A 27,997-nucleotide genomic window follows, 5' to 3' on the forward strand; every position below is an offset into this window, starting at 1 on the left:
AGCTCTGTGGATTTCAAATGGTCTAATAGGCAGTTTGGCTAATATATTGATTTACATAGAGAATTTACAAATTAAGCCAGTCAATACTAGCTAAGCACCCGCCATATGCTAGATACTGTGTTAAGTGCTATGGCAAATTCCGAGATGAATCACGTTTCCTACCCTGTAGGGGCTCATAGTTTGGTGAGGGATATAAGACATGTAGACCAGTCACTGGAATAGAGGGTAGGAAGTGGTAATGATTCAAGATGAATAGAAATAGACTATAAAGCAAAGTTCAGAGGCGATGTGGGGGTGGTTCAGGCTGGTGGAATGGAGACAAGTGGATAATTTAGTCATTCAGGAGTAAAATTAACACAACTTGGAAACTGATTATGAAAAGGGGCCAGGGGCAGAGGTGAATAAAAAATGCCGTGATGTTTCTAAGAATGCATGGCAGAGGAGTCAACAGGGGGCACCAAAGGTGAAGCATATTTGGAGGAATATAGGAAGGTTCAGTTTTGGACAAGAGGAGTTCAAGGTGGAAATTCAGACTTGGAGTATGGGAGGGAAATGGCTCTGGAGGTACAGAATACAGGCTCCTTTGCATTGGAGAGAAAACAAAGCAGCCGAATTCTGTAAGGTTTCGGAGACAGGTAGAGACGGACCTGTTCTCTGTGGAGAAAGAGTGAGAGGCAGTATGGGAGTGAGTCTGTGCTCAAGAGTCAGACCCACCTGAGTCTGAATTTCAGCTGTTTCATACTCTTTGCAGGCAAGATATTGAACCAACCTTCCTTATTTCTTTCATTTCTTTCTTTCTCTTTCTTTTTTTAACTTTCTTTTATTTTAAATATTTTGTTTTATTTATTTGACAGATCACAGTAGGCAGAGAGGCAGGCAGAGAGAGAGCGGAAGCAGGTTCTCTGCTGAGCAGGGAGCCCAATGCGGGGCTCGATCCCAGGGGATCCTGGGATCATGACCTGAGCCAAAGGCAGAGGCTTAACCCACTGAGCCACCCAGGTGCCCCAAAATATTGAATCTTTCTAAGCCTCAGTTTCCTCATTTACAATGTGATAGAGGATAGCATTTTTCTCAGAGTAGTTGTGAGGATTCATTAAGATGGTATATGTAAAATATTTAGGTTGATGCCTGGCATATCCTCAAGAAAAGTAGAGTATTGCACAAGGGAGGTATGGCGGCTGAGGCAAGGATTTGGTGGAGTAGCCAGGCAGTAGCAGCGGGGGACGGGAGGTGGGAACAGTGGGGTGGGAGCCCTTGAAAACGGGGAGGGCAGCAGGCAGGGAAGCCCTTGGGGTGGGGAGGGATGCTAGACAGTAGCTTGCGGTTAGGAGAGAGGACCTGTGAGGGGGATGGAGGCGAGTCCACGCCTGGCGTGGTGAGCAGGACAACAGGGCATGGAGGGGGGCAGGGCTTCGAAGCCAGTGCAAGGGCAGCGTGTGAACCTGGGGCAGCAGCCGATGGGCAGTGAGGTGACGGTAAGGGTCCCAGGGGCAGAGAAGTGGTGGGGGTAGGGTTTGTTGGGGCCACATCGAGGGCAGGGTGTGCAGTCCAGCCAGGTAGCAGTGGAGGGTGGGTGCAGCAGGACAGCAGCAACAGGGCAGGGCAGCGGGAAGCAATGTCACTGGGTCGCAGTCAGAGCGATGTTGGGGAGGTGCAGTGGGGTGGCAGTGGCGTTGGTGGGGCATAGTGGTTCAGCAGCAGAGTGGGGGGGTTAAGCAGGATGGTAGTGGGTTGGAGGCTAATGGTGGGGGGTGGGCAGGATCAGCGGGGTGTCGGTCTCATGGTAGTGGGGCAAGGCAGCGGCAGCAGGGCAACCATGGAAGGGGCGGTGGGCTGAAACGCTGGCAGCAGCACCAGGCCAACGGGTGGCGGGGCGGGGATTGGGGGCAGGGGCAGGGCTGCAAGAAGGGGCAACGTGGGCAGTAGCTTGGGGAAGGCTGCAGTGGCGCTGGGTGGATGTGCAGCAGGACAGCAGGTTCCTGGGGGGGGGGGTAGCTGTGGGGGGCGGGCCTTGGCAGAAGGAATCAAGGGCAACTCAGTGGGGCAATGGGGCTGTCATGGCATGGGGTGGTAGGTGGGGCCGTGTGGCTCCCCAGGTGGGAGGAGGTGGCAGCCAGGTGATGACCTTATGGTAGGGGGCGGGACCAGTGAGAGAGGGAGCAGAGGTCACCAGAGCCAGGTGAGGGGACAACTGGGCAGTAGTGGCACAGGGAGCTGTAGCAGGCCGTGGTGGGGGAGCTGTGTCAGCCAAGTGGGGCAGCCCTGCAGCGACTGTGAGGGGGGTATGGAATCTAGGCAGCAGCAACTGGGAGTGGGGTGGGATCAGCCCAGAGGCAGTGGCTCAGCAGCTGCAGCAGCGGAGGCGGGGCGGGGGGCGTGGTGGGCGGGCCCATGATGCACGTCAGGGGCGTGGGGCAGCAGCAGTGGAGGGCATGGTGGGCGGGTCCACAACAGACTGGCGTGGTGGGCGGCCCCAGAGTGCACGTCAAGGGGGCGGGGCGGCGTAGCCCAGTGGAGGCTGGGGCCTAGGGCTGCCTGGGAGCAGCGGCAGCTGAGGTAAGGGGGGCAGTGTGCGGGGCACAGCAGGCTGGCAAGGGTGCCAGTGGGGATAGCAATGTGAGCCACGTGGGGAGGGGGGCAGATATTCAGGGCAGAAGTAGCACAGTAATATTCCTGGCAGCGGGGAGGCAACGGAGCAGGGGGGAGGGGAAAGCAGTTAGACGATAGTGGCACGTGGAGGGGAGCAGGACAATCTCTGCATCCGCGGGGCGTCAACGTTACGGCACGGTGGGCGGGGAGTTGGCCGCCAGGAGACAACACTGAGATAGGGGGACGGGATCACAGGGAAGGGAGTAGGGGTCAGCAGAGGCAGGGATGGGGGCAGGCAAAAGTGGCACAGGGAGGGGTGGGATCTGCGTGTCAGCCCAGTGGGGTAGCTGTGTGGCACCTCTGGGGGATGGGTGGAATCTAGACGGCAGCAGAGGGGTCGAGGGGGTGGGAGCAGCCCCAGGCAGCAGTGTAGCGACGGTTAGGATGGCGTGGTGGGTGGGTCCATCATGCACTTCAAGGGGGCGGGGCAGCTTCAGCGGGGTGGGCGTGGTGGGTGACCCTACAGTGCACATCAAGGGGGCGGGGACGCATAGCACAGCGGAGACCTGGGGCGTAGGGCTGCCTGGGATCAGCAGCAGCTGAGGTAAGGGCGGCAGCGTGAGGGGCACAGCAGGCCGGCAGGGGTGCATGTGATGGTAGCAGTGTGAGCTGCGTTGGAGAGGAGGGCAGATATTCAGGGTGGACGTAGCACGGTAATGTGCCTGGCAGCAGGGAGGCAACGGAGCGCGGGGAAGGGGAAAGCCGTCAGGCAGTATTGGGGGGCGGGTGTTGGTGGCGGGACAAGCTGGGCCTAAGCCGGGCGTAAACGTCACGGCGTGGTGGGTGGGGCTGCATGGGCCCGAGGGGTTGGCAGCTGGGAGACAACACTGAGGTAGGGGGACGGGATCACGGAGGAGGGAGCAGGGGTCACCAGAGGCGTGGAAGGGGACCGACAGTAGTGGCACAGGGAGGGGTGGGAGCTGTGTGGCACCTGTGGTGGATTGTCGGAATCTAGGCGGCAGCAGAGGGGGTGAGGGGGTGAGGGGGTGGGAGAAGCCTCAGGCAGTGGGGCAGCAACAGTTAGGAGGGGGTGGTGGGCGGGCCCATCGTGCGCGTCAAAGGGGCGGGAGGGCAAAGCAACACAGTGGCCTGGGGCACAGGGCCGCAGTGGAGCGGCGGCAGCTGAGGTAAGGGGGGCAGGGATGTATGGGGGCGGTAGCAATGTGGTGGAAGCATGGGGAGGTGGTGGATAGGGTGCCAGTAGCATGGTAATGCGGCTGGCAGCAGGGAGACAACAGAACCGGGGGAGGGGGAAGCAATTAGGTGGTTCTGGAGGGTGGAGGGGAGGGACCAGCCTGGCATCATCGGGAGGTCAGTGTCTCGGCGTGGTGGGCGGGGTGGCAGGGCTGCAAGGGTGCCAAGAGGTGTCAGAGAGATGAAAACGCTCAGGTATGGGGGTGGAACCAGTAGGGGAGAGACCTGGGGTCACCAGAGTCGGGGGAGGGGGCAACCAGGCAGTAGTGGCGCAGGGAGAGGTAGAGGCCCGTGGGTCGGGAGCTGTGTGCCATCTGAGGGGTTCAGCAGTGTGGCACCTGGACGGGGTGTTGGAATAGAGGTGGCAGGGCAGCATAGGGAGGGTGGGACCATCCCTGAGGCGCAGCACAGAGACAGCTTGGCTGGCTTGCTGGACCTGCTCATAGTGATGCCAATGAGGCGGGGAAGCGAATCACAGCAGAGGCCGAGGCACAGGACACAGATGTGGCTTGGCAGTAAAGGGGCCTTTGTGGGGGCACAGCAGGGTGGCAGGGGTGCATTTCTGGGGAGCAGCAAGTTGGTAGCCGCGCTGGGGGTGGTGGACGTGCTGGGCAGCCACATGCTTGGCAGCCGGGAGGCATTGGAGTGGGGGGAGGGGAGTAGCTAGGCGGTAGTGTCCTTGGGGGTGGGCAGGACTAGCCGGGTATGAGCAGGGTCTCAATGTCATGGTGTGGTGGGTCAGGCAGCAAAGCAAGGGCCTGGCTTTGCTGGGCTTGGTGCTTGTCTACAGGGCGGGACCACTGTTAGCAGCAGCAGTAGCGGGGACCCAGGGTAGCAGCCGAGAGGCAATGGTGGTTTTAAGTGGGGGAGCTGTGGACGGTGGTGCAGTGCGGTGGGAGCGGCTCACGTTGTGAGGGCAGCCTGCCGGTACCAGTGCGCGGAAGGTGGATTAGTACTCATGGGGCGGCTCATGGACTCATGACTCAGCGCGGCAATAGGGGTAGGGGATCGGGAAGGCTCCAGAGTGGGGGAAAGGGATAACATCTAGGTGGTATCTGCAGGGAGGGGTGGGCAGGAACAGCAGGGGCCAGCATGGTAGGTGGGGCAATCATGCAAGTCAACAGGGCAGGGCTGCATAGGGCTGTACTATGAAGACCAGCAGCTGCAGGACACAGGGAAGCAGCAGGACATAGGGCAAGAGTGGGACCCAGGGTGGCAGCAGATCAGAAGCATGGTAGCGGTAAGGGGGCAGTGACGGCGAGGGGGTGTTCAGGGGATTGGTAGTGGGGATGTGGGGAGAGCAGAGAGGGGTGGTAGTAGCAGAGAGGGGTGGTGGGGCATCAGGACAGGAATGAGCATGGTGGTGGGCGGGGTGGGACAGCACGGCTGCACGGGTGCATGTGGGGTGGCAGGCGGGTGGTGGCATGCGGAGATGGGGGGACGGAACCAGCTGAGAGGCAGCGGCACAGCAACTGCTCAGGTAGGCATGAAGGGCGGGGTAGGGCCTTAGTGCATGTCAGTGGGGCTGGACAGTGAAGGTCAGCAGTGGCCTGGGGCACAGGGCAGCAGCTTAGCTGCAGCAGCGGTGGTAAGGTGGACAGTATGAGGGGTGTGCTGCGGACGGCAGGGTCACGAGGCGGGGGCACCCAGGCAGTAGCAGCATTGGGAGAAGGCTGGTATGCGTGGGGCGGCAGCAGCAGGTCAACGGGTAGGGAATCTGGAGGCACTGGGGCTGGGTGGCGGGCCGACAGGCGGGAGCAGTTCGGGGGTGTTTGGTGGGACCAGCAGGGCAAAAGCATCAGGTTCATAGCTGTGTGGGCAGGGCAGGGGCTCTGCACAGCCGCGGCAGCAAGGGGAGAGTATGCAGTGAAGAAATGGTGGGGGCAGGGCAGTGAGGCAGCAGTGATTTGAGGAAGGCAGTGACTTGAGATGGCAGCACATGGGGAGGCAAAGCAGGGAGGTGAAGTGGGGAGGGATTGGCCTGCATGTGGCTGGGAGGGACCAGTGGCGCAGCAGTTACATGGCAATGGCACAGCATGGCTTGGGGGCTGGGTGGGGCAGTGGAGATGGGCAGGAGCAGGGTGACCACGGTAGCAGTGGTGGTGCTGTTGGAAACACAGGTACCAGGGCAGTAGAAGCACTGGAGGGTGGCGCAGCAGGGTGGCAGAGTCCCGGGGGTTGCACAAGGGAGCGATAAGGGCACTGGAGGTGGCACAGCAGGGCATCAGTTGCAATGGGCAGGGCAACAGGGCAGCTGTGGTGAGGGTTAGCCATTGTGGAACAAAGGAGAACTGCTGTGGAGTACCAGGGTGGAGGGTGGCAGCGCTGGTGGCAGCGGCCTGTCAGGAATGGGTGGTAGAAGGGACAGTGGCGGGAGTGTAGGGTGCAGCAGGGTGGCAGTGGGGGATGGCACAGTGGGGTGGCAGTGGTACAGGGTGTGGGGACTAGCCAGGGGGCAGAAGCATGGGGGGGCAGTGATTTGGTAGCAGCGCTATCAAATTGTTGGATGCTTGTGATGGGGCACACGGGACTCCTAGAAATATTTTGGAGTGTGTGCCTTGTAGAAGGTAATAATGAAGATGAGGGTATAGTGACTTAATGACAAGATGGAATTAATCATTCTTCTTAAAAAGGGACCATGATACAAATATTCCTAGAAAGCTGTGAGTGAAAATAACCAGGACAAAAGTTTCACCCTAGAAATTATGCGGGAATATGAGCAAATCCAAATTTAAATTAGAGTTTTTCCATTTTCATATTTCAGTGTTTTTTTTTTTTATTTAAAAAAATTAAAAATCTAGGGTCACCTGGGTCGCTCAGTCGGTTAAGTATCGACTCCTGCCTTTGGCTCGGGTCATGATCTCAGGGTCTTGAGATGGAGCCTGAGGGCTCGATCCTGGGTGTGGCGTCTGCTGCCTGCTTAAGATTCTCTCTTCCAGGGCACCTGGGTGGCACAGTCAGTTAAGCATCTGCCTTCAGCTCAGGTCAGGATCCCAGGACCCTGGGATGGAATCAAGCCCCACATCTGGCTCCCTGCTCAGTGGGGAGCCTGCTTCTCCTTCTCCCTCTCCTGCTCTGCCTGTTGCGCTCTCTCTGTCAAATAAATAAAATCTTAAGAAAGAAAAAAAAAATTCTCTCTCCCTTTCCCTCTGACCCTTCCCCCTGCTATCGCTTTTTGGAGATTTCTGGTGTGGCAGTTCCAAAGAAAATAGTCTCCAAAAAAAAAAAAAAAACCCTCCAAAAAATGAAATAAATTGCAGCAGAATACACACACATACACACATGTAATTTTGAATTTTAGCATTTTTTTAATTGCTTAAAATTGAAGAAAATGAGCTGGGGAATTGGGGCAAACAGCAATTTCTTGGGATGTTAACACTGAGTTACCAACAATTACATAAGGCAATGTTAACTGACATCCATTTTGAATAAGAATAGAAAATAGTGTTAGTTGTCCACCTTTCCGGAAAAAAAGTTTTTAAAACATGCAGTTATCGGGGCACCTGGATAGCTCAGTGGGTTAAGCCTCTGCCTTTGGCTCAGGTCATGATCTCGGGGTCGTGGGATCGAGCCCCGCATCGGGCTCTCTGCTCAGCAGGGAGCCTGCTTCCCTTCCTCTCTCTCTCTGCCTTCCTCTCTCTCTGCCTGCCTCTCCTACTTGAGATCTCTCTCTGCCAAATAAATAAATAAAATAAAAAAAATGCAGCTATCCTCAGTAGGACTATATCTATTTATAAGAAACAACTGAATAGTTAAAAATTTGTTCACTGGTGGTTTATAAAGAGGGATTTTGGCAAATGTAAAAATGACCATATTTTAATTTTATCCCTGAAAGTTTTGATGTCTTGTCAACAGCCTTACCATATGAGAAATACTGATTTAAAAAAAAACTTAGAGTCTGATCCTTAGCTATTAAAACTGTGCTTATTCTAAAACATTACGCAATTTAGAAATATGAGTATTTTTGTAGATGATTGCTTAAGTTCCCAATTACATTACCTAGTCTTTTTTGCTCTTGTTTAAGCAGTAAAGTTTATATTACTCCAAATGCTTTTTTTAAGGCTCAAAGCTTACTACTTGGGAACTCAGGATCTTAAATATTATTTGTACATTGTTCCTGTGTTGTAATAAAGTCATGCTATATTAAATTTTATTGATACTTTTGATTAGTGTGAGTATAGATATGATATCATAGTATATGGTGGAATTGTTGTTGAAAGGTTATTTCTTCTTTTAAAATATTGTTTTTATGTTTCCCACAATATACAACATTTTTCTCAGTTTGCATGTATAAATGCTAAGACAGTTTAGAGGCATGCGCAAATGTTCCTTTTCTGAGCTTACTGGAAAACTGACTTAAGGGTTTTCAATTTGTAGAATATATTACTTCCCAGATGTTTTAGATTCTTCCTACAATTCAGAAGCACCTCTCTGATTATGCTAAATATTAATTTACAAAAATTTGCGAATGATTTTAGTTGCCATACCTCATATGAAATCAAGCTTGTAAAGGAAATAAAGCTGTTGATCTTGCCTTTTTCTTTACAGTCATTCCAAGAATGAAATACTTCATGGGTCTGGATTTCTACTTCTACACAAGAACCTTTGATCCCTTTGATATATGTAAAATGTCAAAGGCTGCAATCACTAAGCATTTTAGAAGGGGTACTTGGTTATGTGTGTTTGTGCCATAAACACTAACAGTAGCACCAAGATGCTCTTCGTATGCATAGTTAGTTGACCAAAGCCAAAAAAAAAAAAAAAAAAGAGAGAGAGAGAGAGAGAGCGAAATGTTGCACTCTTCGAAGCCCCTCTTCCCTTTGTGAGATGATTAGATCTTATGCTTCTCTTTTGTTTTGCAGGCAGGGGCCATCCACATAACTGCCACACCAGGAATCTCCAATATGCAGGGACAAGATAACACCTGTTCTGCATCAGGCCCTGGGACATCCAGCTATATACTGAGGTGAGTGGTCATCGGGATTGCCCTGCTTTCCCTTATATAGAGTTTGGAATCAAGGCTTGGAATTTTCCCCCAGTCATTCCCAGAGACTTGCTGAACAGCCTGGTTTCAGGGACATGCTGGAGCCTCCTAGTGGTGGCCTCTGGGCATGGGAATGCTTGTAACAACAGGGTGACCTGCCAAGTTCAAAGTACTTTGGCAAGAGTTATTATCACTGCAAAGGGGTTTAGGTACCACCTAGCATCTCATAGACTGAGACATGAAGGAAAATGACATATTCTGACCTTGCAGGGTGTGGTGGGAATGATGAGAAAAGGGCTTTGGTGCCAGTGGATGGTTTATCCTGGAGTGTTCCACAGGAACAAAAAAGCAGGATTGCTGAGCCTAATGACAAATTTCGACAAGATCAGAATGGGACTCAGGTGAATCAGATCTCCTGGCAATTTTGATGATTTGAATCTACTTTCACGGTTTTGCTGCTCTGAGCTCTGTGGATTTCAAATGGTCTAATAGGCAGTTTGGCTAATATATTGATTTACATAGAGAATTTACAAATTAAGCCAGTCAATACTAGCTAAGCACCCGCCATATGCTAGATACTGTGTTAAGTGCTATGGCAAATTCCGAGATGAATCACGTTTCCTACCCTGTAGGGGCTCATAGTTTGGTGAGGGATATAAGACATGTAGACCAGTCACTGGAATAGAGGGTAGGAAGTGGTAATGATTCAAGATGAATAGAAATAGACTATAAAGCAAAGTTCAGAGGCGATGTGGGGGTGGTTCAGGCTGGTGGAATGGAGACAAGTGGATAATTTAGTCATTCAGGAGTAAAATTAACACAACTTGGAAACTGATTATGAAAAGGGGCCAGGGGCAGAGGTGAATAAAAAATGCCGTGATGTTTCTAAGAATGCATGGCAGAGGAGTCAACAGGGGGCACCAAAGGTGAAGCATATTTGGAGGAATATAGGAAGGTTCAGTTTTGGACAAGAGGAGTTCAAGGTGGAAATTCAGACTTGGAGTATGGGAGGGAAATGGCTCTGGAGGTACAGAATACAGGCTCCTTTGCATTGGAGAGAAAACAAAGCAGCCGAATTCTGTAAGGTTTCGGAGACAGGTAGAGACGGACCTGTTCTCTGTGGAGAAAGAGTGAGAGGCAGTATGGGAGTGAGTCTGTGCTCAAGAGTCAGACCCACCTGAGTCTGAATTTCAGCTGTTTCATACTCTTTGCAGGCAAGATATTGAACCAACCTTCCTTATTTCTTTCATTTCTTTCTTTCTCTTTCTTTTTTTAACTTTCTTTTATTTTAAATATTTTGTTTTATTTATTTGACAGATCACAGTAGGCAGAGAGGCAGGCAGAGAGAGAGCGGAAGCAGGTTCTCTGCTGAGCAGGGAGCCCAATGCGGGGCTCGATCCCAGGGGATCCTGGGATCATGACCTGAGCCAAAGGCAGAGGCTTAACCCACTGAGCCACCCAGGTGCCCCAAAATATTGAATCTTTCTAAGCCTCAGTTTCCTCATTTACAATGTGATAGAGGATAGCATTTTTCTCAGAGTAGTTGTGAGGATTCATTAAGATGGTATATGTAAAATATTTAGGTTGATGCCTGGCATATCCTCAAGAAAAGTAGAGTATTGCACAAGGGAGGTATGGCGGCTGAGGCAAGGATTTGGTGGAGTAGCCAGGCAGTAGCAGCGGGGGACGGGAGGTGGGAACAGTGGGGTGGGAGCCCTTGAAAACGGGGAGGGCAGCAGGCAGGGAAGCCCTTGGGGTGGGGAGGGATGCTAGACAGTAGCTTGCGGTTAGGAGAGAGGACCTGTGAGGGGGATGGAGGCGAGTCCACGCCTGGCGTGGTGAGCAGGACAACAGGGCATGGAGGGGGGCAGGGCTTCGAAGCCAGTGCAAGGGCAGCGTGTGAACCTGGGGCAGCAGCCGATGGGCAGTGAGGTGACGGTAAGGGTCCCAGGGGCAGAGAAGTGGTGGGGGTAGGGTTTGTTGGGGCCACATCGAGGGCAGGGTGTGCAGTCCAGCCAGGTAGCAGTGGAGGGTGGGTGCAGCAGGACAGCAGCAACAGGGCAGGGCAGCGGGAAGCAATGTCACTGGGTCGCAGTCAGAGCGATGTTGGGGAGGTGCAGTGGGGTGGCAGTGGCGTTGGTGGGGCATAGTGGTTCAGCAGCAGAGTGGGGGGGTTAAGCAGGATGGTAGTGGGTTGGAGGCTAATGGGGGGGGGGTGGGCAGGATCAGCGGGGTGTCGGTCTCATGGTAGTGGGGCAAGGCAGCGGCAGCAGGGCAACCATGGAAGGGGCGGTGGGCTGAAACGCTGGCAGCAGCACCAGGCCAACGGGTGGCGGGGCGGGGATTGGGGGCAGGGGCAGGGCTGCAAGAAGGGGCAACGTGGGCAGTAGCTTGGGGAAGGCTGCAGTGGCGCTGGGTGGATGTGCAGCAGGACAGCAGGTTCCTGGGGGGGGGGGTAGCTGTGGGGGGCGGGCCTTGGCAGAAGGAATCAAGGGCAACTCAGTGGGGCAATGGGGCTGTCATGGCATGGGGTGGTAGGTGGGGCCGTGTGGCTCCCCAGGTGGGAGGAGGTGGCAGCCAGGTGATGACCTTATGGTAGGGGGCGGGACCAGTGAGAGAGGGAGCAGAGGTCACCAGAGCCAGGTGAGGGGACAACTGGGCAGTAGTGGCACAGGGAGCTGTAGCAGGCCGTGGTGGGGGAGCTGTGTCAGCCAAGTGGGGCAGCCCTGCAGCGACTGTGAGGGGGGGTATGGAATCTAGGCAGCAGCAACTGGGAGTGGGGTGGGATCAGCCCAGAGGCAGTGGCTCAGCAGCTGCAGCAGCGGAGGCGGGGCGGGGGCGTGGTGGGCGGGCCCATGATGCACGTCAGGGGCGTGGGGCAGCAGCAGTGGAGGGCATGGTGGGCGGGTCCACAACAGACTGGCGTGGTGGGCGGCCCCAGAGTGCACGTCAAGGGGGCGGGGCGGCGTAGCCCAGTGGAGGCTGGGGCCTAGGGCTGCCTGGGAGCAGCGGCAGCTGAGGTAAGGGGGGCAGTGTGCGGGGCACAGCAGGCTGGCAAGGGTGCCAGTGGGGATAGCAATGTGAGCCACGTGGGGAGGGGGGCAGATATTCAGGGCAGAAGTAGCACAGTAATATTCCTGGCAGCGGGGAGGCAACGGAGCAGGGGGGAGGGGAAAGCAGTTAGACGATAGTGGCACGTGGAGGGGAGCAGGACAATCTCTGCATCCGCGGGGCGTCAACGTTACGGCACGGTGGGCGGGGAGTTGGCCGCCAGGAGACAACACTGAGATAGGGGGACGGGATCACAGGGAAGGGAGTAGGGGTCAGCAGAGGCAGGGATGGGGGCAGGCAAAAGTGGCACAGGGAGGGGTGGGATCTGCGTGTCAGCCCAGTGGGGTAGCTGTGTGGCACCTCTGGGGGATGGGTGGAATCTAGACGGCAGCAGAGGGGTCGAGGGGGTGGGAGCAGCCCCAGGCAGCAGTGTAGCGACGGTTAGGATGGCGTGGTGGGTGGGTCCATCATGCACTTCAAGGGGGCGGGGCAGCTTCAGCGGGGTGGGCGTGGTGGGTGACCCTACAGTGCACATCAAGGGGGCGGGGACGCATAGCACAGCGGAGACCTGGGGCGTAGGGCTGCCTGGGATCAGCAGCAGCTGAGGTAAGGGCGGCAGCGTGAGGGGCACAGCAGGCCGGCAGGGGTGCATGTGATGGTAGCAGTGTGAGCTGCGTTGGAGAGGAGGGCAGATATTCAGGGTGGACGTAGCACGGTAATGTGCCTGGCAGCAGGGAGGCAACGGAGCGCGGGGAAGGGGAAAGCCGTCAGGCAGTATTGGGGGGCGGGTGTTGGTGGCGGGACAAGCTGGGCCTAAGCCGGGCGTAAACGTCACGGCGTGGTGGGTGGGGCTGCATGGGCCTGAGGGGTTGGCAGCTGGGAGACAACACTGAGGTAGGGGGACGGGATCACGGAGGAGGGAGCAGGGGTCACCAGAGGCGTGGAAGGGGACCGACAGTAGTGGCACAGGGAGGGGTGGGAGCTGTGTGGCACCTGTGGTGGATTGTCGGAATCTAGGCGGCAGCAGAGGGGGTGAGGGGGTGAGGGGGTGGGAGAAGCCTCAGGCAGTGGGGCAGCAACAGTTAGGAGGGGGTGGTGGGCGGGCCCATCGTGCGCGTCAAAGGGGCGGGAGGGCAAAGCAACACAGTGGCCTGGGGCACAGGGCCGCAGTGGAGCGGCGGCAGCTGAGGTAAGGGGGGCAGGGATGTATGGGGGGGGGTAGCAATGTGGTGGAAGCATGGGGAGGTGGTGGATAGGGTGCCAGTAGCATGGTAATGCGGCTGGCAGCAGGGAGACAACAGAACCGGGGGAGGGGGAAGCAATTAGGTGGTTCTGGAGGGTGGAGGGGAGGGACCAGCCTGGCATCATCGGGAGGTGAGTGTCTCGGCGTGGTGGGCGGGGTGGCAGGGCTGCAAGGGTGCCAGGAGGTGTCAGAGAGATGAAAACGCTCAGGTATGGGGGTGGAACCAGTAGGGGAGAGACCTGGGGTCACCAGAGTTGGGGGAGGAGGCAACCAGGCAGTAGTGGCGCAGGGAGAGGTAGAGGCCCGTGGGTCGGGAGCTGTGTGCCATCTGAGGGGTTCAGCAGTGTGGCACCTGGACGGGGTGTTGGAATAGAGGTGGCAGGGCAGCATAGGGAGGGTGGGACCATCCCTGAGGCGCAGCACAGAGACAGCTTGGCTGGCTTGCTGGACCTGCTCATAGTGATGCCAATGAGGCGGGGAAGCGAATCACAGCAGAGGCCGAGGCACAGGACACAGATGTGGCTTGGCAGTAAAGGGGCCTTTGTGGGGGCACAGCAGGGTGGGCAGGGGTGCATTTCTGGGGAGCAGCAAGTTGGTAGCCGCGCTGGGGGTGGTGGACGTGCTGGGCAGCCACATGCTTGGCAGCCGGGAGGCATTGGAGTGGGGGGAGGGGAGTAGCTAGGCGGTAGTGTCCTTGGGGGTGGGCAGGACTAGCCGGGTATGAGCAGGGTCTCAATGTCATGGTGTGGTGGGTCAGGCAGCAAAGCAAGGGCCTGGCTTTGCTGGGCTTGGTGCTTGTCTACAGGGCGGGACCACTGTTAGCAGCAGCAGTAGCGGGGACCCAGGGTAGCAGCCGAGAGGCAATGGTGGTTTTAAGTGGGGGAGCTGTGGACGGTGGTGCAGTGCGGTGGGAGCGGCTCACGTTGTGAGGGCAGCCTGCCGGTACCAGTGCGCGGAAGGTGGATTAGTACTCATGGGGCGGCTCATGGACTCATGACTCAGCGCGGCAATAGGGGTAGGGGATCGGGAAGGCTCCAGAGTGGGGGAAAGGGATAACATCTAGGTGGTATCTGCAGGGAGGGGTGGGCAGGAACAGCAGGGGCCAGCATGGTAGGTGGGGCAATCATGCAAGTCAACAGGGCAGGGCTGCATAGGGCTGTACTATGAAGACCAGCAGCTGCAGGACACAGGGAAGCAGCAGGACATAGGGCAAGAGTGGGACCCAGGGTGGCAGCAGATCAGAAGCATGGTAGCGGTAAGGGGGCAGTGACGGCGAGGGGGTGTTCAGGATTGGTAGTGGGGATGTGGGGAGAGCAGAGAGGGGTGGTAGTAGCAGAGAGGGGTGGTGGGGCATCAGGACAGGAATGAGCATGGTGGTGGGCGGGGTGGGACAGCACGGCTGCACGGGTGCATGTGGGGTGGCAGGCGGGTGGTGGCATGCGGAGATGGGGGGACGGAACCAGCTGAGAGGCAGCGGCACAGCAACTGCTCAGGTAGGCATGAAGGGCGGGGTAGGGCCTTAGTGCATGTCAGTGGGGCTGGACAGTGAAGGTCAGCAGTGGCCTGGGGCACAGGGCAGCAGCTTAGCTGCAGCAGCGGTGGTAAGGTGGACAGTATGAGGGGTGTGCTGCGGACGGCAGGGTCACGAGGCGGGGGCACCCAGGCAGTAGCAGCATTGGGAGAAGGCTGGTATGCGTGGGGCGGCAGCAGCAGGTCAACGGGTAGGGAATCTGGAGGCACTGGGGCTGGGTGGCGGGCCGACAGGCGGGAGCAGTTCGGGGGTGTTTGGTGGGACCAGCAGGGCAAAAGCATCAGGTTCATAGCTGTGTGGGCAGGGCAGGGGCTCTGCACAGCCGCGGCAGCAAGGGGAGAGTATGCAGTGAAGAAATGGTGGGGGCAGGGCAGTGAGGCAGCAGTGATTTGAGGAAGGCAGTGACTTGAGATGGCAGCACATGGGGAGGCAAAGCAGGGAGGTGAAGTGGGGAGGGATTGGCCTGCATGTGGCTGGGAGGGACCAGTGGCGCAGCAGTTACATGGCAATGGCACAGCATGGCTTGGGGGCTGGGTGGGGCAGTGGAGATGGGCAGGAGCAGGGTGACCACGGTAGCAGTGGTGGTGCTGTTGGAAACACAGGTACCAGGGCAGTAGAAGCACTGGAGGGTGGCGCAGCAGGGTGGCAGAGTCCCGGGGGTTGCACAAGGGAGCGATAAGGGCACTGGAGGTGGCACAGCAGGGCATCAGTTGCAATGGGCAGGGCAACAGGGCAGCTGTGGTGAGGGTTAGCCATTGTGGAACAAAGGAGAACTGCTGTGGAGTACCAGGGTGGAGGGTGGCAGCGCTGGTGGCAGCGGCCTGTCAGGAATGGGTGGTAGAAGGGACAGTGGCGGGAGTGTAGGGTGCAGCAGGGTGGCAGTGGGGGATGGCACAGTGGGGTGGCAGTGGTACAGGGGTGTGGGGACTAGCCAGGGGGCAGAAGCATGGGGGGGCAGTGATTTGGTAGCAGCGCTATCAAATTGTTGGATGCTTGTGATGGGGCACACGGGACTCCTAGAAATATTTTGGAGTGTGTGCCTTGTAGAAGGTAATAATGAAGATGAGGGTATAGTGACTTAATGACAAGATGGAATTAATCATTCTTCTTAAAAAGGGACCATGATACAAATATTCCTAGAAAGCTGTGAGTGAAAATAACCAGGACAAAAGTTTCACCCTAGAAATTATGCGGGAATATGAGCAAATCCAAATTTAAATTAGAGTTTTTCCATTTTCATATTTCAGTGTTTTTTTTTTTTATTTAAAAAAATTAAAAATCTAGGGTCACCTGGGTCGCTCAGTCGGTTAAGTATCGACTCCTGCCTTTGGCTCGGGTCATGATCTCAGGGTCTTGAGATGGAGCCTGAGGGCTCGATCCTGGGTGTGGCGTCTGCTGCCTGCTTAAGATTCTCTCTTCCAGGGCACCTGGGTGGCACAGTCAGTTAAGCATCTGCCTTCAGCTCAGGTCAGGATCCCAGGACCCTGGGATGGAATCAAGCCCCACATCTGGCTCCCTGCTCAGTGGGGAGCCTGCTTCTCCTTCTCCCTCTCCTGCTCTGCCTGTTGCGCTCTCTCTGTCAAATAAATAAAATCTTAAGAAAGAAAAAAAAAATTCTCTCTCCCTTTCCCTCTGACCCTTCCCCCTGCTATCGCTTTTTGGAGATTTCTGGTGTGGCAGTTCCAAAGAAAATAGTCTCCAAAAAAAAAAAAAAAACCCTCCAAAAAATGAAATAAATTGCAGCAGAATACACACACATACACACATGTAATTTTGAATTTTAGCATTTTTTTAATTGCTTAAAATTGAAGAAAATGAGCTGGGGAATTGGGGCAAACAGCAATTTCTTGGGATGTTAACACTGAGTTACCAACAATTACATAAGGCAATGTTAACTGACATCCATTTTGAATAAGAATAGAAAATAGTGTTAGTTGTCCACCTTTCCGGAAAAAAAGTTTTTAAAACATGCAGTTATCGGGGCACCTGGATAGCTCAGTGGGTTAAGCCTCTGCCTTTGGCTCAGGTCATGATCTCGGGGTCGTGGGATCGAGCCCCGCATCGGGCTCTCTGCTCAGCAGGGAGCCTGCTTCCCTTCCTCTCTCTCTCTGCCTTCCTCTCTCTCTGCCTGCCTCTCCTACTTGAGATCTCTCTCTGCCAAATAAATAAATAAAATAAAAAAAATGCAGCTATCCTCAGTAGGACTATATCTATTTATAAGAAACAACTGAATAGTTAAAAATTTGTTCACTGGTGGTTTATAAAGAGGGATTTTGGCAAATGTAAAAATGACCATATTTTAATTTTATCCCTGAAAGTTTTGATGTCTTGTCAACAGCCTTACCATATGAGAAATACTGATTTAAAAAAAAACTTAGAGTCTGATCCTTAGCTATTAAAACTGTGCTTATTCTAAAACATTACGCAATTTAGAAATATGAGTATTTTTGTAGATGATTGCTTAAGTTCCCAATTACATTACCTAGTCTTTTTTGCTCTTGTTTAAGCAGTAAAGTTTATATTACTCCAAATGCTTTTTTTAAGGCTCAAAGCTTACTACTTGGGAACTCAGGATCTTAAATATTATTTGTACATTGTTCCTGTGTTGTAATAAAGTCATGCTATATTAAATTTTATTGATACTTTTGATTAGTGTGAGTATAGATATGATATCATAGTATATGGTGGAATTGTTGTTGAAAGGTTATTTCTTCTTTTAAAATATTGTTTTTATGTTTCCCACAATATACAACATTTTTCTCAGTTTGCATGTATAAATGCTAAGACAGTTTAGAGGCATGCGCAAATGTTCCTTTTCTGAGCTTACTGGAAAACTGACTTAAGGGTTTTCAATTTGTAGAATATATTACTTCCCAGATGTTTTAGATTCTTCCTACAATTCAGAAGCACCTCTCTGATTATGCTAAATATTAATTTACAAAAATTTGCGAATGATTTTAGTTGCCATACCTCATATGAAATCAAGCTTGTAAAGGAAATAAAGCTGTTGATCTTGCCTTTTTCTTTACAGTCATTCCAAGAATGAAATACTTCATGGGTCTGGATTTCTACTTCTACACAAGAACCTTTGATCCCTTTGATATATGTAAAATGTCAAAGGCTGCAATCACTAAGCATTTTAGAAGGGGTACTTGGTTATGTGTGTTTGTGCCATAAACACTAACAGTAGCACCAAGATGCTCTTCGTATGCATAGTTAGTTGACCAAAGCCAAAAAAAAAAAAAAAAAAAGAGAGAGAGAGAGAGAGAGCGAAATGTTGCACTCTTCGAAGCCCCTCTTCCCTTTGTGAGATGATTAGATCTTATGCTTCTCTTTTGTTTTGCAGGCAGGGGCCATCCACATAACTGCCACACCAGGAATCTCCAATATGCAGGGACAAGATAACACCTGTTCTGCATCAGGCCCTGGGACATCCAGCTATATACTGAGGTGAGTGGTCATCGGGATTGCCCTGCTTTCCCTTATATAGAGTTTGGAATCAAGGCTTGGAATTTTCCCCCAGTCATTCCCAGAGACTTGCTGAACAGCCTGGTTTCAGGGACATGCTGGAGCCTCCTAGTGGTGGCCTCTGGGCATGGGAATGCTTGTAACAACAGGGTGACCTGCCAAGTTCAAAGTACTTTGGCAAGAGTTATTATCACTGCAAAGGGGTTTAGGTACCACCTAGCATCTCATAGACTGAGACATGAAGGAAAATGACATATTCTGACCTTGCAGGGTGTGGTGGGAATGATGAGAAAAGGGCTTTGGTGCCAGTGGATGGTTTATCCTGGAGTGTTCCACAGGAACAAAAAAGCAGGATTGCTGAGCCTAATGACAAATTTCGACAAGATCAGAATGGGACTCAGGTGAATCAGATCTCCTGGCAATTTTGATGATTTGAATCTACTTTCACGGTTTTGCTGCTCTGAGCTCTGTGGATTTCAAATGGTCTAATAGGCAGTTTGGCTAATATATTGATTTACATAGAGAATTTACAAATTAAGCCAGTCAATACTAGCTAAGCACCCGCCATATGCTAGATACTGTGTTAAGTGCTATGGCAAATTCCGAGATGAATCACGTTTCCTACCCTGTAGGGGCTCATAGTTTGGTGAGGGATATAAGACATGTAGACCAGTCACTGGAATAGAGGGTAGGAAGTGGTAATGATTCAAGATGAATAGAAATAGACTATAAAGCAAAGTTCAGAGGCGATGTGGGGGTGGTTCAGGCTGGTGGAATGGAGACAAGTGGATAATTTAGTCATTCAGGAGTAAAATTAACACAACTTGGAAACTGATTATGAAAAGGGGCCAGGGGCAGAGGTGAATAAAAAATGCCGTGATGTTTCTAAGAATGCATGGCAGAGGAGTCAACAGGGGGCACCAAAGGTGAAGCATATTTGGAGGAATATAGGAAGGTTCAGTTTTGGACAAGAGGAGTTCAAGGTGGAAATTCAGACTTGGAGTATGGGAGGGAAATGGCTCTGGAGGTACAGAATACAGGCTCCTTTGCATTGGAGAGAAAACAAAGCAGCCGAATTCTGTAAGGTTTCGGAGACAGGTAGAGACGGACCTGTTCTCTGTGGAGAAAGAGTGAGAGGCAGTATGGGAGTGAGTCTGTGCTCAAGAGTCAGACCCACCTGAGTCTGAATTTCAGCTGTTTCATACTCTTTGCAGGCAAGATATTGAACCAACCTTCCTTATTTCTTTCATTTCTTTCTTTCTCTTTCTTTTTTTAACTTTCTTTTATTTTAAATATTTTGTTTTATTTATTTGACAGATCACAGTAGGCAGAGAGGCAGGCAGAGAGAGAGCGGAAGCAGGTTCTCTGCTGAGCAGGGAGCCCAATGCGGGGCTCGATCCCAGGGGATCCTGGGATCATGACCTGAGCCAAAGGCAGAGGCTTAACCCACTGAGCCACCCAGGTGCCCCAAAATATTGAATCTTTCTAAGCCTCAGTTTCCTCATTTACAATGTGATAGAGGATAGCATTTTTCTCAGAGTAGTTGTGAGGATTCATTAAGATGGTATATGTAAAATATTTAGGTTGATGCCTGGCATATCCTCAAGAAAAGTAGAGTATTGCACAAGGGAGGTATGGCGGCTGAGGCAAGGATTTGGTGGAGTAGCCAGGCAGTAGCAGCGGGGGACAGGAGGTGGGAACAGTGGGGTGGGAGCCCTTGAAAACGGGGAGGGCAGCAGGCAGGGAAGCCCTTGGGGTGGGGAGGGATGCTAGACAGTAGCTTGCGGTTAGGAGAGAGGACCTGTGAGGGGGATGGAGGCGAGTCCACGCCTGGCGTGGTGAGCAGGACAACAGGGCATGGAGGGGGGCAGGGCTTCGAAGCCAGTGCAAGGGCAGCGTGTGAACCTGGGGCAGCAGCCGATGGGCAGTGAGGTGACGGTAAGGGTCCCAGGGGCAGAGAAGTGGTGGGGGTAGGGTTTGTTGGGGCCACATCGAGGGCAGGGTGTGCAGTCCAGCCAGGTAGCAGTGGAGGGTGGGTGCAGCAGGACAGCAGCAACAGGGCAGGGCAGCGGGAAGCAATGTCACTGGGTCGCAGTCAGAGCGATGTTGGGGAGGTGCAGTGGGGTGGCAGTGGCGTTGGTGGGGCATAGTGGTTCAGCAGCAGAGTGGGGGGGTTAAGCAGGATGGTAGTGGGTTGGAGGCTAATGGTGGGGGGTGGGCAGGATCAGCGGGGTGTCGGTCTCATGGTAGTGGGGCAAGGCAGCGGCAGCAGGGCAACCATGGAAGGGGCGGTGGGCTGAAACGCTGGCAGCAGCACCAGGCCAACGGGTGGCGGGGCGGGGATTGGGGGCAGGGGCAGGGCTGCAAGAAGGGGCAACGTGGGCAGTAGCTTGGGGAAGGCTGCAGTGGCGCTGGGTGGATGTGCAGCAGGACAGCAGGTCCTGGGGGGGGGTAGCTGTGGGGGGCGGGCCTTGGCAGAAGGAATCAAGGGCAACTCAGTGGGGCAATGGGGCTGTCATGGCATGGGGTGGTAGGTGGGGCCGTGTGGCTCCCCAGGTGGGAGGAGGTGGCAGCCAGGTGATGACCTTATGGTAGGGGGCGGGACCAGTGAGAGAGGGAGCAGAGGTCACCAGAGCCAGGTGAGGGGACAACTGGGCAGTAGTGGCACAGGGAGCTGTAGCAGGCCGTGGTGGGGGAGCTGTGTCAGCCAAGTGGGGCAGCCCTGCAGCGACTGTGAGGGGGGTATGGAATCTAGGCAGCAGCAACTGGGAGTGGGGTGGGATCAGCCCAGAGGCAGTGGCTCAGCAGCTGCAGCAGCGGAGGCGGGGCGGGGGCGTGGTGGGCGGGCCCATGATGCACGTCAGGGGCGTGGGGCAGCAGCAGTGGAGGGCATGGTGGGCGGGTCCACAACAGACTGGCGTGGTGGGCGGCCCCAGAGTGCACGTCAAGGGGGCGGGGCGGCGTAGCCCAGTGGAGGCTGGGGCCTAGGGCTGCCTGGGAGCAGCGGCAGCTGAGGTAAGGGGGGCAGTGTGCGGGGCACAGCAGGCTGGCAAGGGTGCCAGTGGGGATAGCAATGTGAGCCACGTGGGGAGGGGGGCAGATATTCAGGGCAGAAGTAGCACAGTAATATGCCTGGCAGCGGGGAGGCAACGGAGCAGGGGGGAGGGGAAAGCAGTTAGACGATAGTGGCACGTGGAGGGGAGCAGGACAATCTCGGCATCCGCGGGGCGTCAACGTTACGGCACGGTGGGCGGGGCTACATGGGTCTGAGGAGTTGGCCGCCAGGAGACAACACTGAGATAGGGGGACGGGATCACAGGGAAGGGAGTAGGGGTCAGCAGAGGCAGGGATGGGGGCAGGCAAAAGTGGCACAGGGAGGGGTGGGATCTGCGTGTCAGCCCAGTGGGGTAGCTGTGTGGCACCTCTGGGGGATGGGTGGAATCTAGACGGCAGCAGAGGGGTCGAGGGGGTGGGAGCAGCCCCAGGCAGCAGTGTAGCGACGGTTAGGATGGCGTGGTGGGTGGGTCCATCATGCACTTCAAGGGGGCGGGGCAGCTTCAGCGGGGTGGGCGTGGTGGGTGACCCTACAGTGCACATCAAGGGGGCGGGGACGCATAGCACAGCGGAGACCTGGGGCGTAGGGCTGCCTGGGATCAGCAGCAGCTGAGGTAAGGGCGGCAGCGTGAGGGGCACAGCAGGCCGGCAGGGGTGCATGTGATGGTAGCAGTGTGAGCTGCGTTGGAGAGGAGGGCAGATATTCAGGGTGGACGTAGCACGGTAATGTGCCTGGCAGCAGGGAGGCAACGGAGCGCGGGGAAGGGGAAAGCCGTCAGGCAGTATTGGGGGGGGGTGTTGGTGGCGGGACAAGCTGGGCCTAAGCCGGGCGTAAACGTCACGGCGTGGTGGGTGGGGCTGCATGGGCCTGAGGGGTTGGCAGCTGGGAGACAACACTGAGGTAGGGGGACGGGATCACGGAGGAGGGAGCAGGGGTCACCAGAGGCGTGGAAGGGGACAGACAGTAGTGGCACAGGGAGGGGTGGGAGCTGTGTGGCACCTGTGTGGATTGTCGGAATCTAGGTTGCAGCAGAGGGGGTGAGGGGGTGAGGGGGTGGGAGAAGCCTCAGGCAGTGGGGCAGCAACAGTTAGGAGGGGGTGGTGGGCGGGCCCATCGTGCGCGTCAAAGGGGCGGGAGGGCAAAGCAACACAGTGGCCTGGGGCACAGGGCCGCAGTGGAGCGGCGGCAGCTGAGGTAAGGGGGGCAGGGATGTATGGGGGCGGTAGCAATGTGGTGGAAGCATGGGGAGGTGGTGGATAGGGTGCCAGTAGCATGGTAATGCGGCTGGCAGCAGGGAGACAACGGAACCGGGGGAGGGGGAAGCAATTAGGTGGTTCTGGAGGGTGGAGGGGAGGGACCAGCCTGGCATCATCGGGAGGTGAGTGTCTCGGCGTGGTGGGCGGGGTGGCAGGGCTGCAAGGGTGCCAGGAGGTGTCAGAGAGATGAAAACGCTCAGGTATGGGGGTGGAACCAGTAGGGGAGAGACCTGGGGTCACCAGAGTCGGGGGAGGGGGCAACCAGGCAGTAGTGGCGCAGGGAGAGGTAGAGGCCCGTGGGTCGGGAGCTGTGTGCCATCTGAGGGGTTCAGCAGTGTGGCACCTGGACGGGGTGTTGGAATAGAGGTGGCAGGGCAGCATAGGGAGGGTGGGACCATCCCTGAGGCGCAGCACAGAGACAGCTTGGCTGGCTTGCTGGACCTGCTCATAGTGATGCCAATGAGGCGGGGAAGCGAATCACAGCAGAGGCCGAGGCACAGGACACAGATGTGGCTTGGCAGTAAAGGGGCCTTTGTGGGGGCACAGCAGGGTGGCAGGGGTGCATTTCTGGGGAGCAGCAAGTTGGTAGCCGCGCTGGGGGTGGTGGACGTGCTGGGCAGCCACATGCTTGGCAGCCGGGAGGCATTGGAGTGGGGGGAGGGGAGTAGCTAGGCGGTAGTGTCCTTGGGGGTGGGCAGGACTAGCCGGGTATGAGCAGGGTCTCAATGTCATGGTGTGGTGGGTCAGGCAGCAAAGCAAGGGCCTGGCTTTGCTGGGCTTGGTGCTTGTCTACAGGGCGGGACCACTGTTAGCAGCAGCAGTAGCGGGGACCCAGGGTAGCAGCCGAGAGGCAATGGTGGTTTTAAGTGGGGGAGCTGTGGACGGTGGTGCAGTGCGGTGGGAGCGGCTCACGTTGTGAGGGCAGCCTGCCGGGTACCAGTGCACGGAAGGTGGATTAGTACTCATGGGGCGGCTCATGGACTCATGACTCAGCGCGGCAATAGGGGTAGGGGATCGGGAAGGCTCCAGAGTGGGGGAAAGGGATAACATCTAGGTGGTATCTGCAGGGAGGGGTGGGCAGGAACAGCAGGGGCCAGCGTGGTAGGTGGGGCAATCATGCAAGTCAACAGGGCAGGGCTGCATAGGGCTGTACTATGAAGACCAGCAGCTGCAGGACACAGGGAAGCAGCAGGACATAGGGCAAGAGTGGGACCCAGGGTGGCAGCAGATCAGAAGCAGGGTAGCGGTAAGGGGGCAGTGACGGCGAGGGGGTGTTCAGGGGATTGGTAGTGGGGATGTGGGGAGAGCAGAGAGGGGTGGTAGTAGCAGAGAGGGGTGGTGGGGCATCAGGACAGGAATGAGCATGGTGGTGGGCGGGGTGGGACAGCACGGCTGCACGGGTGCATGTGGGGGTGGCAGGCGGGTGGTGGCATGCGGAGATGGGGGGACGGAACCAGCTGAGAGGCAGCGGCACAGCAACTGCTCAGGTAGGGCATGAAGGGCGGGGTAGGGCCTTAGTGCATGTCAGTGGGGCTGGACAGTGAAGGTCAGCAGTGGCCTGGGGCACAGGGCAGCAGCTTAGCTGCAGCAGCGGTGGTAAGGTGGACAGTATGAGGGGTGTGCTGCGGACGGCAGGGTCACGAGGCGGGGGCACCCAGGCAGTAGCAGCATTGGGAGAAGGCTGGTATGCGTGGGGCGGCAGCAGCAGGTCAACGGGTAGGGAATCTGGAGGCACTGGGGCTGGGTGGTGGGCCGACAGGCGGGAGCAGTTCGGGGGTGTTTGGTGGGACCAGCAGGGCAAAAGCATCAGGTTCATAGCTGTGTGGGCAGGGCAGGGGCTCTGCACAGCCGCGGCAGCAAGGGGAGAGTATGCAGTGAAGAAATGGTGGGGGCAGGGCAGTGAGGCAGCAGTGATTTGAGGAAGGCAGTGACTTGAGATGGCAGCACATGGGGAGGCAAAGCAGGGAGGTGAAGTGGGGAGGGATTGGCCTGCATGTGGCTGGGAGGGACCAGTGGCGCAGCAGTTACATGGCAATGGCACAGCATGGCTTGGGGGCTGGGTGGGGCAGTGGAGATGGGCAGGAGCAGGGTGACCACGGTAGCAGTGGTGGTGCTGTTGGAAACACAGGTACCAGGGCAGTAGAAGCACTGGATGGTGGCGCAGCAGGGTGGCAGAGTCCCGGGGGTTGCACAAGGGAGCGATAAGGGCACTGGAGGTGGCACAGCAGGGCATCAGTTGCAATGGGCAGGGCAACAGGGCAGCTGTGGTGAGGGTTAGCCATTGTGGAACAAAGGAGAACTGCTGTGGAGTACCAGGGTGGAGGGTGGCAGCGCTGGTGGCAGCGGCCTGTCAGGAATGGGTGGTAGAAGGGACAGTGGCGGGAGTGTAGGGTGCAGCAGGGTGGCAGTGGGGGATGGCACAGTGGGGTGGCAGTGGTACAGGGTGTGGGGACTAGCCAGGGGGCAGAAGCATGGGGGGGCAGTGATTTGGTAGCAGCGCTATCAAATTGTTGGATGCTTGTGATGGGGCACACGGGACTCCTAGAAATATTTTGGAGTGTGTGCCTTGTAGAAGGTAATAATGAAGATGAGGGTATAGTGACTTAATGACAAGATGGAATTAATCATTCTTCTTAAAAAGGGACCATGATACAAATATTCCTAGAAAGCTGTGAGTGAAAATAACCAGGACAAAAGTTTCACCCTAGAAATTATGCGGGAATATGAGCAAATCCAAATTTAAAGCAGAGTTTTTCCTTTTTCATATTTCAGTGTTTTTTTTTATTTAAAAAAATTAAAAATCTAGGGTCACCTGGGTCGCTCAGTCGTTTAAGCATGGACTCCTGCCTTTGGCTCGGGTCATGATCTCAGGGTCTTGAGATGGAGCCTGAGGGTTCGATCCTGGGTGTGTCGTCTGCTGCCTGCTTAAGATTCTCTCTTCCAGGGCACCTGGGTGGCACAGTCAGTTAAGCATCTGCCTTCAGCTCAGGTCAGGATCCCAGGACCCTGGGATGGAATCAAGCCCCACATCTGGCTCCCTGCTCAGCGGGGAGCCTGCTTCTCCTTCTCCCTCTCCTGCTCTGCCTGTTGCGCTCTCTCTGTCAAATAAATAAAATCTAAAGAAAGAAAAAAAAATTCTCTCTCCCTTTCCCTCTGACCCTTCCCCCTGCTAGCGCTTTTTGGAGATTTCTGGTGTGGCAGTTCCAAAGAAAATAGTCTCCAAAAAAAACAAAACAAAACAAAACAAAAAAAACCTCCAAAAAAATGAAAAAAATTGCAGCAGAATACACACACGTACACACATGTAATTTTGAATTTCAGTATTTTTTAATTGCTTAAAATTGAAGAAAATGAGCTGGGGAAGTGGGGCAAACAGCAATTTCTTGGGATGTTAACACTGAGTTACCAACAATTACATAAGGCAATGTTAACTGACATCCATTTTGAGTAAGAATAGAAAATAGTGTTCGTTGTCCACCTTTCCGGAATAAAAGTTTTTAAAACATGCAGTTATCGGGGCACCTGGATAGCTCAGTGGGTTAAGCCTCTGCTTTTGGCTCAGGTCATGATCTCGGGGTCGTGGGATCGAGCCCCGCATCGGGGTCTCTGCTCTGCAGGGAGCCTGCTTCCCTTCCTCTCTCTCTCTGCCTGCCTCTCCTACTTGAGATCTCTCTCTGCCAAATAAATAAATAAAATAAAAAAAATGCAGCTATCCTCAGTAGGACTATATCTATTTATAAGAAACAACTGAATAGTTAAAAATTTGTTCACTGGTGGTTTATAAAGAGGGATTTTGGCAAATGTAAAAATGACCATATTTTAATTTTATCCCTGAAAGTTTTGATATCTTGTCAACAGCCTTACCATATGAGAAATACTGATTTAAAAAAAACTTAGAGTCTGAGCCTTAGCTATTAAAACTGTGCTTATTCTAAAACATTACGCAATTTAGAAATATGAGTATTTTTGTAGATGATTGCTTAAGTTCCCAATTACATTACCTAGTCTTTTTTGCTCTTGTTTAAGCAGTAAAGTTTATATTACTCCAAATGCTTTTTTTAAGGCTCAAAGCTTACTACTTGGGAACTCAGGATCTTAAATATTATTTGTACATTGTTCCTGTGTTGTAATAAAGTCATGCTATATTAAATTTTATTGATACTTTTGATTAGTGTGAGTATAGATATGATATCATAGTATATGGTGGAATTGTTGTTGAAAGGTTATTTCTTCTTTTAAAATATTGTTTTTATGTTTCCCACAATATACAACATTTTTCTCAGTTTGCATGTATAAATGCTAAGACAGTTTAGAGGCATGCGCAAATGTTCCTTTTCTGAGCTTACTGGAAAACTGACTTAAGGGTTTTCAATTTGTAGAATATATTACTTCCCAGATGTTTTAGATTCTTCCTACAATTCAGAAGCACCTCTCTGATTATGCTAAATATTAATTTACAAAAATTTGCGAATGATTTTAGTTCCCATACCTCATATGAAATCAAGCTTGTAAAGGAAATAAAGCTGTTGATCTTGCCTTTTTCTTTACAGTCATTCCAAGAATGAAATACTTCATGGGTCTGGATTTCTACTTCTACACAAGAACCTTTGATCCCTTTGATATATGTAAAATGTCAAAGGCTGCAATCACTAAGCATTTTAGAAGGGGTACTTGGTTATGTGTGTTTGTGCCATAAACACTAACAGTAGCACCAAGATGCTCTTCGTATGCATAGTTAGTTGACCAAAGCCAAAAAAAAAAAAAAAAAGAGAGAGAGAGAGAGAGCGAAATGTTGCACTCTTCGAAGCCCCTCTTCCCTTTGTGAGATGATTAGATCTTATGCTTCTCTTTTGTTTTGCAGGCAGGGGCCATCCACATAACTGCCACACCAGGAATCTCCAATATGCAGGGACAAGATAACACCTGTTCTGCATCAGGCCCTGGGACATCCAGCTATATACTGAGGTGAGTGGTCATCGGGATTGCCCTGCTTTCCCTTATATAGAGTTTGGAATCAAGACTTGGAATTTTCCCCCAGTCATTCCCAGAGACTTGCTGAACAGCCTGGTTTCAGGGACATGCTGGAGCCTCCTAGTGGTGGCCTCTGGGCATGGGAATGCTTGTAACAACAGGGTGACCTGCCAAGTTCAAAGTACTTTGGCAAGAGTTATTATCACTGCAAAGGGGTTTAGGTACCACCTAGCATCTCATAGACTGAGACATGAAGGAAAATGACATATTCTGACCTTGCAGGGTGTGGTGGGAATGATGAGAAAAGGGCTTTGGTGCCAGTGGATGGTTTATCCTGGAGTGTTCCACAGGAACAAAAAAGCAGGATTGCTGAGCCTAATGACAAATTTCGACAAGATCAGAATGGGACTCAGGTGAATCAGATCTCCTGGCAATTTTGATGATTTGAATCTACTTTCACGGTTTTGCTGCTCTGAGCTCTGTGGATTTCAAATGGTCTAATAGGCAGTTTGGCTAATATATTGATTTACATAGAGAATTTACAAATTAAGCCAGTCAATACTAGCTAAGCACCCGCCATATGCTAGATACTGTG

The 27,997-nt window shown here is 53.7% G+C and overlaps 1 long non-coding RNA gene across 1 annotated transcript in view; it reads left to right on the forward strand.

Annotated features, from left to right (window-relative positions):
- LOC122900614 overlaps nt 1-27,997 on the forward strand; it is a 191,447-nt gene that overhangs the window by 70,257 nt on the left and 93,193 nt on the right. The window contains exons 8-10 of the long non-coding RNA XR_006383272.1: nt 8,706-8,809; nt 17,999-18,102; nt 27,293-27,396. This is a non-coding gene — a long non-coding RNA (uncharacterized LOC122900614). The remainder of the gene's footprint in view (nt 1-8,705; nt 8,810-17,998; nt 18,103-27,292; nt 27,397-27,997) is intronic.

The sequence above is a fragment of the Neovison vison genome, chromosome 2 (assembly GCF_020171115.1).
Source record: "Neovison vison isolate M4711 chromosome 2, ASM_NN_V1, whole genome shotgun sequence".
In the NCBI taxonomy this organism is placed as follows: domain Eukaryota; kingdom Metazoa; phylum Chordata; class Mammalia; order Carnivora; family Mustelidae; genus Neogale; species Neogale vison.